Source organism: Cupressus sempervirens, chromosome 10, assembly GCF_028749045.1.
Source record: "Cupressus sempervirens isolate cs-2001-9-10 chromosome 10, ASM2874904v1, whole genome shotgun sequence".
Classification (NCBI taxonomy): Eukaryota; Viridiplantae; Streptophyta; class Pinopsida; order Cupressales; family Cupressaceae; genus Cupressus; species Cupressus sempervirens.
The window spans coordinates 213,348,336-213,361,441 of NC_143127.1; positions in this window are offsets into that span (position 1 = coordinate 213,348,336).

Consider the following 13,106-nt stretch of genomic DNA (forward strand, 5'->3'; position numbering starts at 1 on the left):
AATTGGAACCCCTCCAAAGAATGAAAGATAGAAAGATATAGAAGAGAAAGAATTCCTAGATTTGATCTTCATGTGACAAGTGTCCATTTGAAATGCAATCCTCTGTAATTGAAAAACTTCTTTCTTCCATCTCCATTCTGATCTGATCTTGTTTCATCATTATCTGCAACTGATTTGCAAAATATCTCTATTGAAATGATGAAAACCTTGCCGAGTCACCAAAATATATGATTTACCCGTTGAAATGCTTGGCAAAAATCAGGTTAAATTGAGTTAATGTGAGAAAAGTGAACTCCAACCTCATTCTTACCAAGTTTTACTGATCCCCTAACTGGATTTTTAGTTTTTTACCCATTCCATTGAAAAAACCCCAAAATTCATGTTTCTAGCTATAACTCAAACTAGGAAGGACTTGTGCAAAAATAGACTTCAGAAATGGAAAATTTGGATTCTCATGATTCCAACAGTATATGATAAGGCATATCTAGCCTCTGAGAAATGCCTTAAATCTTCGTTTGAAAAACAGTCCCCTGGTTAAGATTGTTCAGGTCTGTATTTAAAATAATTTCAAAAATTTTAAAGTTTAAACTTTAGGAAATAAAAATTTCAATTTAGAAGACCCTGCATGTCACGTCGGTTTGTTGGCAAAATAATTTTAAAATGAAAATTTTAAAATCATTTTATTTTTCCTAGCCCTTCCAAATTTGAGTCAACTCTAGGTTTGACCAATGCCACGTGGCACACTCTGATTGGACACCTGATCTGCATCATCTGCCACGTGTCATCTCCTCGCTACTTCTCCATGCTTAACCGATGAGCAACTTCAGTTAGTGAGATAACGCGAACCATCAGATCTACCACGTGGCACAATCTGGTGCGCTTCTGCCATTTGCCCGCTACATCACTGCCCAATCACTCTCTCATCGCTACTTGTCAACATCTGATTCGTTGACATCACTACTATTGAACGCACGTAATATTTTGGATCTCGCCAATTTTTCAGAGATTTTTCGATGACCTCGCTATCTCACTAGCTTGAGTTGCCAAGATTTTATGGCTAGTGAAGTAGCGAGACACCGGATTCTTGGAAATTCTAGTTGCCTCAAACTGTGTTGATGTCATCAGTTTCTAATTGTGTGTTTGTTTAAAATTACTTTATCTCCATGACATCCACGGGCCCCACGCGCCTGGGCACTTGTCTCTTCAAAAGAGCTCTTGTCTTAGACATTACACTTACCATGTGAAAATGTATTTAAATGTCAAAGATACAATCCACACAGGAGATGTGGGATATAAAAGTTTGACATACTCTTTCCCGCACCTTGCTCATGGCACGGATTGCTTTTTCCTAAGTGTACTTTATTTTTCTCTCTTTGTCGGAACCTCTGTCTGCTTCACTTTCTTCATTTCTTCTACAGGAGCATTAGACTCTTTTAAGAACTGCCTAAAGGTGTCATCAAAATCTGTATAAATCATTCGCTTTGGATTATAAATTTCCACAAATTCATGCTTTACCATGGCAAGTAACTCATCCACATACAGAAGATGCAGCATTTGCTGATAAACAGCCACAAAAACAAGGCCTAACTCATTGTGAAAGGTCCATTTTAGTGTGTAAGATGCCCCAAGGGCATCATAATGATAAGCTACATCAGCAAATCGTTCCTCTAGAAGATAGGACTGAATTAAAGCATCAATGGGAGAGCCTTTGAGGGCATTTCCAAGCTCTCAGGATGTCCAAAGAATCAACCCACCTCTGGTGAAGATAAGCAATTGCTCTAACATTTTTCAAAATTTTGATTTGTGCATGAATTCCCTTTTACACAAGCCACATTTTATTCCATTTTGCTACCGCCCGGTTTTTATATCAGAATGTGGGTGGCTTCTTTCCAATGTGCTGTGGGTTTTGTGACTTGGCTAAGTTTCTTTTATGCCTGGACGTGGATCTTCATGGCGTGGGCTTTATCCACAAAATTAATAGCAATATTCCACACTTTACCTATTATGTATTCACTCCTTTTCATTGCATGTGGCTCTGCTATTTGCCCCATATCTATGGTCCATTGGATAAAATCTTCACCTGGCAGTATATCTTCACACAATCCTACAAGAATATTGGCTACTTAGTTTTAAAATTTCTCTACAAATGTTTCTCAGAGATTCTCCTAATGAAAGACAATTTTGCTGTCAATTTTGATGTTGCACAAGGGTAAAGTTTGCTTCACATCTCCTTCCTTTGCCCTATCTAAAATTTTTTTGACCCCCATTGAAAACACCACCTCATTGCACTCAAATCCCTTTCTGTGTAATTCATGGCTAGCTTAGAAGCTATAATAGATGCTAAATTTGAGTGTCTTTTCAGGTTGTAGTATGCATCATGTATTTGTAGTAAATTTTGAAACTATTTTTGATGCACATCTAGTTGGCTTCGAAGCATGCAAGCAGACAAAAAAATTCTTAACATATCCTATCAGCTCACTGAAGTCACTCGGACCCCACAGTGGGTCTGGCTAAAAAAAAATTTCATTTTCGCACGACTGACACCTTGAATTGATCCATTAAGATCTTCAAAGTATCTGGCATCAAATTGGATCAAAATTTGATGATTTAAAATTCATTTTATCACTTTCTTCCAACTGTCAAATTCGTGCTAGGAGGTCCATTGGCTGGCCTTAAAAACTGACCCAAACAACTGACAATGCTCTGAAAATTGGCACACTAAATTTTTGTTCCGCATACTTTTACCTCACCGAATCTCATCTCACGACGAATTTTAGGTCAAAAGATATTGACCATCAAAGTTTCCTTCTCAGATTTATCTACAAGAAAACACGTCAGAAAACAACAAACAAGGTTCAGATTTGGCTTGGAAAACTAGGCAAATGAGCACATGGGGAGATGAAAACTGGATCGTTAAAACTCTGTCATGAGGTGAGTATGACTATGCAATTTTTGGCTCATGATGAATTACTGGGCACAAATGGCAGACGTTCAAAGTAGGCTACTCAGAAATTTGCAACTAAGAACAGTGATTGAAGGTGATTTTAGCGAACAAAATTAGCCTGGAAAAGTGTGCAAACAGATTCGTCATGACCTGCAAACTGGCACACTTGGAGTATTTTCAGAGGACAACACAATGGTACAATCAATTCGATCTCACCAATCACGAATTAGGAGTTATAATGCCACAAACAGGGGTATTGACAAATCTGTGAATGCTGACACCAGTAAAAAGTCATAAATTGCGTTTGGAATCGCGTTTGAAAATTGATCAAATGGATTCATCAAGACTTAAAAATTGAAACATAGGAATTCTTTGATGTCTACCATGCAATGTAGAAGGAAATTTAGCATTTGGGTCAACTGGTCAAACATTATTGCACATCAAATAGGGCTTCCCAGAATTATGTGCAATGTGCATCAGCATAAAAATATTAAATCGCCAACTTTGAGGGATTCAAAACCTAGTTAAACGGACTCAAAATGACTCAAAATCCAAAAAATAAGTTCTCAGGTATGGACACTAGATAATCTCAAAGTGGCAAGTCATGACACACTTCTGGTTGCGAAATATTCAGATGCAAACATAGCCTCCTGTCGCTGTTTGACACTAGGGGTAAAAAATGCAAATTTGAAAATGCTTGAAACAAGACTTCGTCAAATGAGTCAGGAACTCAATTTAAATTCACAAAATGCTTAGGCATGCTGAATGAAAGGTGCTAGAAGTATTAAACACCATTTATGCATTAAATCAACGGCGAAGTACATAGGCTTCACAAAGCATTTATAGGCCTGAATTTTTCAATAGTGCTCAAAATTGACCATGCAATTTTGAGCGCCAACATAAATCATTGTGTTATCTATTGATTTATTGTGTGTTATGCTTCCATGTTGATTTACAATAACTTGCTGATTAGATAAGTTAAAGCTTGGATGAATGAATGATTCAATGGGCTCATTATACTTAGTGAAAAAGTTTGAATAGGACATTTGGACCTTGAATAACTAATTCACCCCCCTCCCCACAAAGTTATTCTAAAGCATTTCTAACACCAAGTGTGGGATGTATGTTGGGGTTTGACTGTGGCTTAGTGGACCAATGCTAGATTTGGTAGTCAGCCGGTTGTAGTGTGTCATGCAAAAATAATTAATGAAGCCTATTCAAATTAGAATATTCTTACAATAGAATAAAAAAATCCACACAGGGTATAGGGTTGGGGTGCCATAGCCTGATGCTTGTACAAAAAATTTTCTTTTTCCGACAATTGACTTTGGCCTAGGGTAGGCACATTTATAGATGATTTTTATTGAATCAATATTCTAGACATAATTGACGAGGTCTATTCTAGGTCTAGATGCTCCCAATTTTTGTGGTAATCTGGATCTAGGTCGAGGTGCTGAAGCAAAAATGGTCTCAAATGGCTATTTGAAGAGAGATTCTCCAAGTTCTCATACCATGTAAGAATTTTCCTTAGGGAAATATTCACCCAAGATAAAAAAAAAACTCAAGCACAAGCACAATAGTAGATCAAAAAAGAGTATGATCAGAATATTGATATGTATTCAATTCAATGTAAAAGTACACTAGGAGTGCCTACATATAAAGGCCTCTAGAATGCTTCTAGAATGCATAGGAATCATCATTATGATAAGTTATACAACTAGCCACATGTCCACCTGATATGGGTTATCGTCCATTAAGCACAGGAGTAAGTGCAATGATGAGAGGATAAGCCTACAAAGATGTAGTGCACAAATTTATGTTGTTGACACCATATGCTAAATTAGAAGCCCAAATAACTATGTTGTATACATGAAAACTCAATTAAATATGCAAACTCTAGTGTTCTAGACACTATGTACTAAATTAGAGTTGCTTACTTCTGTGTTGTCAACATGATAACTCATGAAAGTATGTAAACTACTAAGTGTCTCACTAAATAAATAATAAAATAATGTAATATAATAAAATAATTTATTAACCTAAGTAAACTTAAGTAAAGTGTAAATAATAAATATGTATTTACACCAAAACATTTCATTAAATGGGTTTAAAATGAATTAATAAGATATTGGTACCACAGAAAGTCACTAAGGGGTCAAAGGATTAAAAGACTAGTCGGGTAGCCTTAGAGTTGACTCATTAGTATGCCTTGTTAGTAAGAAAGGATACTAGTGCTACATAGAGTAACTAGGGGGCTAGAGGATTAAAATACTAGCCAAGTAACCCTAGCATTGATTCGTGTGATGAAACTTTCCCACTAGCAGAATAGATTTCCTACCTATCTGTATTTTCCTCTGGGTCTAGATGTCAATTTATCTTGGAACCTTTGAGTTAGATTACTTTTAGGGTTTCCTAGACTTAGAGATTATTTTTAATATTTGGTTTGATATCATATCTAGGACTTGAGACTATCTCCTTAGCATGATGGGAGTGGGCCTTTTTAGGTTACCACACGATCAAGTGGTAGTGCATTTTACTCTTGCCATTGAGATTTGTCCATTGAAACCATAGCTGGCGTTTCCTTGTCTACATTTCCTTTCATTATATCTTTATGTATTATGATGGATGGTTGTATCTTTATGATGGATGGTTTCATTTATTGTATTGTACCTTGTTTCATAGATCCGAAAAGGATGATGTAATCTATTTTTATAAATGTATATTCTTTTAACCTTTCATACCTTGTGACATGTACAATGGATGATTGAGCATTCTAAATTTTATTGCCAAGTGGTATTTATAACAAATGTATATTATTTAAATGTACTTGGACTTTTAATTATTCTTTCATGTTGATGTGGTATTGGTTAGACTTAATATTTATTAAAATTTAAATGTGACTCAATGTCTTGGGATCCTTAAGGAATGTAATCATTTATGTTTTCTTATGTATGATTGTATGTTATTGTTTCCACTACTTTATGTTTGACATGTATTTTATTATTTCTTTAAATAAATTTTTTTGGCAAACTTAGTAAATCTTTACATTAATTCTTTTGGATCCGTTGGTAGAGTGTTATATTTGGTATGAGAGCCTGAGTTTCTACATTGGGAGCTCTAGGTATATTGGAATGCACTAGTTGTTAAATAGTTAAACTAAAAAAACATTTAAACTATTATGCACATCTATATCAAACTAAAACTTGAACTAGTTGAACTGAAATAGAACTTGAACTTTTAGTTGAGTATTTTCAAACTTAAACACTTTACTTCAAAACTAAAATTTACTTAAACCTAAAAATAGGCAAAACAAAAAATTGAGCTAATACTATTTTCAAAACATGTGTCTTTTACATATGCTTTATAGTAGTATTTTTTATGGTTATTATAACATCTTCTATCTTGGATATTATTGTAGGATGGTATCTGGGATGAGATCTCCAGTTAGAGGTTGTAGCCTAGGTTGTGGTAGAGGTTGTCGATGAGGAAGAAACATTAGTGTACATGAGTTTGTCCATAAAGTCCTTAATTAGGAAGAGGGTAGGGAAGAGAATGTTAGTGAGCATTGGAAAGAGAATGATAGATAGTAGTAGGCTGACTTAGAGGAATTTTACCTAAGGAAAATGAAGACCATCATTGATTGCCTACCTACTCTTCAAGGTGTTGGTCAGGATGGAGCGTATCAGGTAGGACATGAGCATAGACCTAGGTCTAGGAGCCCTCGGAGGGATCAACAGAGATCAATTGTATCTACTCAGATAAAGGACCTTTAGAGGTCCAAGGTCAAAGCCTTTAATGGGTTGGGTTTAGGTTATGTAGCTGAGCAGTGGCTTATCACTCTTGACAAGGTTTTTTCTATTCATGACTTTGACAGTAATGTCAAAGCTAGGTTTGCTAATACCAACTTGGATTTCTTTGGAGCTACTTGGTGGACTATCAAAGAGAAGAAGCTAGGCATAAACATGAACAATGTCACATGGGAGTTATTTATGGGAAACATCTATGAGATATTCCTATTAGAGGAATGGAACTAGCATAGGGTAGATGAATTCCACAACCTGAGATAGTTCACTATGACTATAGTAGTGTATGAGTGCAAATTCTATGAGTTCATGCCCTATTTAGGAATTAGTGATATCCTAGCACAACTAGCACAATATTTCATTAGAGGCTTGAGCAACCATCTAGTTGGGGGTGTTAAGGTATTTGAACCCAAAACCCTCAAAGATGAGGTACATTGAGCCATCCTTGTAGAGCAGAGTGTTAACCTAGGTCATGGGGGTTTTGTGGGAGCATTTCTAGTGTCAAGATCCAAGAGTAGGTGGTAGTAGGAAACCTCCTTCTAGAGTTAATTAGTAGTAGGGAGGAACTCATCCTCCAACACAGAGTGGTGGTGGTGATTCCAGTGCTAGGAGCTATTGTAATGCTTAGCACAACAAGCAAAATCAGTATACTCAGCCTACATAAAGTAACTAGTCTTATGCCAGTGGGGGTAGCATCCAACAATCTAGTGCACCTAGGGTGTAGAGGAGCTTCGATGGAGAGTGTTTCTCATGTAACCAATGTGGATAAAATTCATCCTATTTCCCTCAATGGAAATCATAATTCTTAGACTAGAGAACCTATGGTTGGAGACACGGGTAGATCTCAAAGATTGTTCTCAATGGAGTCATGTCCTCCTATAGGGGGAAAGGGTTCAATGGGACCCACATAGTGAGTTCTTTGTTCTTACTATTCTTGTACCATATGTGTTTTTTTATGGATATGTACCCCATATTGCATGTGTATGGTGTGCATGTATGTTTTCTTTATGTATGGCATTTACGATGTGGTTAAGGAAGGGAGTCATAGTCACCTACTAGTTGGGATCTACATGATGCACCACTTCTTGCCATTGCCTATTTAGATTAGTATATATGTGTTTGTACATGCATGAATTTTATGCAGATTACAAGTACTAGGTATTGACTTCCCTAAATTGCCAAGATGAGCATACCCTATTGCATTATCTCAATGGTAAGTGTAATACCCCAAAATTGGCTCATTGCCACGATACCAATTTTGATCTATTTCTGATCAATCCTAAAGTCCTATTCGATTAGGAAAATTCTTATTCGACTACTCGCTACTTGACTTAAATGTCAAATGCAGAAAACTCTAATTTACATTCATCATGCTTTTTATTTAATTCTTATAGTATTTACTCATATTAGTCACATTAAACCTATTGATTAATATTTAATTTAATTACTAAGTATTTATACTTTAATTAAATTAAATTATATCCTAAGGCTAATGTACTATGGAATTAAATTTATTTAATTTAATAAATGTGTCTATTTTAATTAATTAAATGAAATTATTTAATTAAATGGAGAACTTACTTCTAATTAATTAAACAAAGTTATTTAATTAAATGGGAAGCCATTCCAAATTAATTAAATGAAGTTATTTAATTAAATAAGGAAAATGTCTCTAATTAATTAAATAGAATTATTTAATTGAATAGAAAAGGTAATTATGAGAGCATATCTCATTTTATTAAATTAAATATCTTACCAAAATCTCTCTTCAGTTCAAAAAGGGAAATTTCCAGTTCACTGTTGATCAAAAAGGAATTAAATCAGTTAACTCATTATTCTACTCAAATTAAATTAGTTAACTCCTTATTCTACTCAAAAGAAATCAGTTAACTTCCTCTAATTTGGGAATCCTCCTTTATGACTGAACTTAATCTTCAATCCTAATCGTTGATTGAAATCAATCTCAACCGTTGGAGATTTTCAGGAAAATCTATATAAGAGACCCTCCTCTCTTTATTTCAAAAAAGAGGATGAATTAGAATTTGCATTGAATTGCTGTTGAAATTCATGCTCACATTTACTCACATTTGCTCACATTTGCTCACATTTTTGCATACATCTTGCATTCTTAGTTTAAATTCATTTAGCTTAATATGCATAGGTTAATCTAGTTTTGCTTCAATTGCTCTTAGATTAGAATACATTTCTCATTCTAGATTAATCTACACAATCATATAGATTAATTCCATTTCTTAAATCCTTCATTCTTGGAGGATCTGGTTGCTTAACACCTCAAATATGAGGATATCTAACAAGCAATTCCTTTTAGATAGAAAGCAATAGGTCACCTTGCTGGCTGATTTTTGGATGAACAATCCAATGTTCATTTCGGGATGAATCCACAAATAAGGACCATGTTGAAGTGTGTGTTAGCATAGGCCACAATTCATGCATACATTTCTGGCACCCACCGTGGGGCAAAAAAAATCAATTTTTCTAGCCTCTTTCTACATTTTTTTAATCATTTTTTTGTTCTCTATCTGTACTTTTCCATACAAATTTGAGAATCTTCACGTAAGATTGTTCATTTTCACACGAAGATCCAAAATCTTCATGCAAAGATTCTTTCTGTATCCTGCAAGAAAGTGCCTAAGCGAGAGAAACTTCGTGCGGCACCTATTTCTTCATGCTGGCCGTATTAGAATTTTGTGTGGGTCAAAAAACTTCTTCACGCGGACTGTCAAGAATTTTGTGCAAGACTGTACTGAAAAAAGCTATTTTTGCATTGATTTTTGTGTTTTTTGGTTTTTTTGCTAACTGCTCACTATTTCTAGTTTTTTTGTGTTTTCTAATTTTTTGGAACAGCATAATAGCAATTTTGCAAGACAATTGGAAAAGAGTGATAAAGTTGCTAAAAATAGGTAAAACATCTACTAAGTGCGTTGCGAAGATTACCAAGTAATTCTCTTCGACTGATAACACTTCATTTGGGCCTAAAATGAACATCTCTCATGTCAAGCTTGTGTGTGTTTCCTTTCATGTTCTCATTTTACAACACATGCATAATTTTATACTAGGTTGTGATCTCCATTAGTTTTCATCTAGCTAGCTTAGTTACTAGTGATAGATCTAATTAGCTATCTTGGGTTATTGGACTCACTAATCTGTTGGCCCCCCGTTTCACCCTGTGGTTGCAAGATTAGCACCACATTAAAGGGGAGGGGTCTACAGGAAAGTAGCGTTAAATGCTCCACTAGGCAACCCTTTTGTACATTTTAGAACTCACTAGTTTCTGAGTTGTGGACTCGTGTTGGCTTGTATGAGGGGTTAAATGTTCCATATATTTGGACTCACCTCACATTAGTTAAAGGGTTAAGTGTACCACCTTGTGCTCTTTGATTGCTTTTGGATAGATTTTCTTTTGAGAATTAACATCTGTACACACATAGTAATTAGGCTCCATGAACACTATTCATGGATCTTGAGGGAGTGGGTTCCTAGTGAAACTCCTCTCTACAATGGATTCCTTGTAGGTGGGGAGGATACTTTGAGCATTTAGCAGATAGATGAATCTTCAACTTGTTGATTGAGACATCCTTTCTTCGGAGAGGTTGATAGATCACTGGGAGTTGATATCATAGATCTTTAAGAGATACTCTTAGTTTAGCATGTCAGATTAATCTATCTACTTTGATTGGGCTAAAAGTGAAAAGGTGTTAAAACCTTGAATCTAGAAGCTAAGTCCCCTTGTGGTACACTATTGTGAGACGGTCACCTTTACAGACGGTTAACTATAGTAGACAATCCCTCTATAGGGCAAACTATGTGGATGGAACCTCGAGCAGTAATAGCCATTTTTGATGTGGTAGTGACAACTGCTATATAAATGTCCTTGTGGAAGAAATCTCCATGGGTGTGCTTCATTGTGGGTTGTTATATCTCCCCAGCAACTCTTGAAGATTAAGTTCTTGAACTATGTTGAAACCTTGGTGTGCAAGGATTGGAGGTTACCCCTGTGAGTCATAAAAGTTGTAGAGTCAAAACATTACTAAAAACCTTAGAGAGCCAAACTTTTCACTTTCTAGGAATGTGTGCAATGATTACAAAACTCTTTGAAAACATACACAAATAGCTCTCCTAGGGATTAGCACAAACTAAGTCACTTGATTATTCATGCGTAAGGTTGCTTTTTCCCTTGCTCATTATTTTCAGACATGCTTGAAATCACTTGCTTGCTGTTCTACGTGCTGTTTATCTACCTAGTTACTAAAATGATTAAAATTTGTCAAAATTAGTTGCTATTGTAAAAAAGGTCTACCTTATAGCATGAAATCATTTTGGTCTTGTGCGAAATCATCTAATCCTCATGCGAAATCATTTTTTTCTCGTGTGAAATTAAACTATTGTTATGGGTCTTCGTGTGGCCCTATGAACTTCTTCGCGTGAAATTAAACTACTGTCACTAACCTTCGCACGAGCCAGAAAACTTCTTCGCATGGTCTATAAAACTTCTTCACGTGGTGCGTAAAGGTTTTTAAGCTGAGATCTTGTGTTAGCATTACCAATTTGGGTCTTTTTTAGCTATTTGCGGCCTGTATGCTATCTTTTTTTGTGTCCATTTATCACTCTTTGTCTGCAAATAGTCCCAATCAGTGGCATCCTTCTTAGTTAATGACTTGCGATCCATACTTTGACTAGTCTTGTCTCTCAGTTATCTTGCTCTTGTCCTTTAGTGCTTGTTGTACTCCATGTTATGATAGTCATAATCTTTGGCTATTCTAGCCTTCAAATTAGACTATTCATACCTTAGTATACTGCACTCTTATCTTGCTTTTCTAAGACTACGTTCTAGTGTGGTCCTTGTCTAAGCTTTTTCTTTTTGTCATTGTCTATGACTGTGGCAACTTGACTTATGTTCTAAAACTTGGCTATCACTACTTAAAATATAGTACATCAAAATGGCTAATAACAAATGTGCTAAATCCAATATTCCTAGTGAGGAAGAAGGGATTCTAATTACAAACATGAAGAAACAAATTGAAATGATAAGTGCTCAACTTCAAAGACTAAAAGAAGAGGAAAACACATCATCAAACAAATTCTCCTTAAGAGAAATTTTCCCTTTCTCCTATGACAACCAAAAATCGCATTTGTGTGATCTTGAATCCAAGACATCTAAGAACACCTCACATATGCCCAAGAAATCTAGGAATATCTTTGAAAACAAACCTTGGGAGCCTAAACCAAAGCGTGATTTCACACGTTTGGAAAATCTTATGAATTAACCTTGGAAGAACTTCTTGAAGAAAAAATCATTACTTTACCTAAGCTCACTTTGGCAGGAGTTTCCTTTATGAGTAAATATTATGTCTATCATAGACATAATTTACATAAAACTTCCCATTGTAAGGAGCTGAAAAACAAGATCCAAGATCTCTTTGACAATGGTATAATTCAAAAATCTAAGCTCTCAACTTCCAAAGATTCTACTCTCAAGAAGGATCAACCTCATGAAACCATGTCTAGTAACAGTTCAAACACAACTTCTACTTCATCCAACATACATCCACCTTCTAAATTGTCCAATCTTTCCAATACATATTCACCAAAAGAACTCACTACTCCCCCAGTTGACTATGTGTACCCTCAAGGACTACCTTCAAAGGAAACTCAAGCTAATCTTGACTTAGCTACAAACCTCTCCCATACTACAGAAAGCAAAGATCCAAAACCTCCATGTGTTGCTCCTCCTATTATCCCCAATCCAACTATTCCTCCATTGTCCCTTCAAGAGCCTATTATGGAGACTCTAGAAATATATTCGAATACAGATTCAGATACTCCCTCATCCTTGGATTTGGTTTCATTTCAAGAGGACCACTTCAATGATGAAGAAACAAGTATTGATCAAGACCAAGATTCCTTCATCCCCTTTCAAGTCTTCCAAGATCTCATGCCTCAATCTCAAGAGCCACATAGTCCTCCATCTACCATGTCATGCACCCCTACTAAGCAAGATCAAGATATTCCTTCCACCATCCTTAAGGAGATTACAAAAGACCAAGAGAAGGATACTTTTCCTATGTTACCCAGAATTCCTTTTGAAGAGAAAAGTGTTCCCTCGCTCTATTATTCTACCTCGCTACATTCACTTCCAAACTATGCTCAAGCTTTAAATACTCCTGTCAAAAGTATTGTTCCTATAACGGTTACTCATAAATCTATTGATGGCTTTGGTCATGTTGCTCACTCTAAAGATGTTGATATCCCTACTCATGGTCCATTTACATCTTCTAAATCTATCATTGGTCCTTATCCATCTAAGCTAAAACCTTCAAGTCTTCCATCCATACTGGGAC